General features: G+C 41.6%; 1 protein-coding gene and 1 pseudogene across 1 annotated transcript in view; one reads left to right on the forward strand and one right to left on the reverse strand.

Annotated features, from left to right (window-relative positions):
- Positions 1 to 1,721, reverse strand: part of LOC119592564 (transcription factor HIVEP3-like) — a gene marked incomplete at its 5' end in the record, with an annotated part of 91,776 nt that overhangs the window by 43,856 nt on the left and 46,199 nt on the right.
- LOC119592364 overlaps positions 1,129 to 1,721 on the forward strand; it is a 12,401-nt pseudogene continuing 11,808 nt past the window's right edge.

The following is a 1,721-nucleotide window of genomic DNA, read 5'->3' on the forward strand; positions in this document are numbered from 1 at the left end:
AGTATCCTCCTACTCAACATGACTTCCATATCTCAACGTAATTCTCTCTCTTTTCATTTTCCCGATACTGAGCGTTCTACTGATTTAGTGCATCATTTTTCCACGAAATGCAGAAGACTTTTCCTTTTCCATCAACCTCATTTCCTTGAAAGTTTATGAGTTCATTTCACATTAAATAATTTGCTTCCATACAAAGTTATAATATTTACGACATTACTGATAAAAACTTTACCCGTTCTTTATAACCGCATGCTGATGGCTTAGCTTAGTTATTTTGATATTTCTAGGCTGAGGCTCTTATCAGCTCTTATCAACAGTGCTGTTTGGATGGATGTAGCGACAGTATGCAGAGTCAGTCTGCAGTCTGTTTAATTGATATACACGTTATAAGTCCATGAAATTATAAGTTAAGCAGTTTCTTGTGTGCTGTTTATAAAACAGTAACTTTTCGAAAATACAAATATGCAGGTATCATATAATGGAGTTATATAGTGGCTAATTGTAGCCTACCGTTCTAGCGGTACTGAGTCTAACTTTGATTACAAAACATCATATGACAAGCTGTTCGAAGATAAACCTCAAGAGACGGTTTTCAAGACGAGATACGATCAAACTACACGTGCCTGAAAAGATTGACCGGTAATGTACAGTTACTTGGCGATGGCGCTGCAGCTTAGATCACGCGCGTTCAGAATGCGTTACAAGCCAGATGAAAAAAAAATCGATTCTTTGTTAATAAGAATCTGTGACTTTTGAGGAACACTAGTTGCAACTTTAACTCGAATTCATTTGTGCATTTTAAGCCTTTAATGTACAATAGATATAAATATGGAGTAGAGAAATACATGTAACGGGATTGGAAGAGATAGCTCTGTCATGGAGAAGCTTTTGTATTAACTTGATCTCTTATCACTGTTATCACTAACAATGAATCATGTGAACAAAGGGACATGCAATGAACTGCGCCGTCACTTTACATTAATCAAAGTACGAGTACACGGTACTTCCTCTTCCTACAGCCGATGATTCAAATCAGAATGCAATTGCTGTCATGAACTGCTCTTGTCATTCAATTTAACTCAGGTACCCCTTTACGTTCGCGGGGTACCACTGTACAAGTGTGATATAATCGCAATGCGCCAGCCGCGGGCATCAGCCTTCGCCATCATATGACTCCGAAAGACATCCCTCATCGGACTCTCCATAAGCGAAACGTGACTTGAAGGGTCCGACATGAAGTCCCTGTGCCATGTTGATGCTTGGAAGACCGGACTTCTGCTCCTGCTGGTGTCCCAAGGCGCCTCGCAGGACTCACGAGGACCTGCCTCAGTCCTGCGAAATGACTTCGACCGTGTGTGTGACTCGCCTTCTCCAACATCTGCAGGTATTCATTTTAGCTTTCATATTCTGTATAATCACTCGTATCCATGCTACACACATCTATCCATAATTCTCTTGTTTTTTTTTTTCAATCGTACCCGAATCCCTTCCATTTCTATCCACAACTCAATCTCTTCTTGGCTAATTCTGTCCGAATCCTGAACTCGAACACCGACTTCCTCGTCTCCAGAGCCAGTCGTGGACGACCTATCGTGCGTGTCGCTGAGCCTTCGCAGGCTGAAGTGTCAGTGGCAGACCGCGAACCAAAGGGACGCCAAGATGTACCTATATGACTACACTCTCACGGGGAATTCTGAGCAGTGAGTTATCAATGAGTTTCT

The sequence above is a fragment of the Penaeus monodon genome, chromosome 30 (genome assembly GCF_015228065.2).
Source record: "Penaeus monodon isolate SGIC_2016 chromosome 30, NSTDA_Pmon_1, whole genome shotgun sequence".
NCBI lineage: Eukaryota > Metazoa > Arthropoda > Malacostraca > Decapoda > Penaeidae > Penaeus > Penaeus monodon.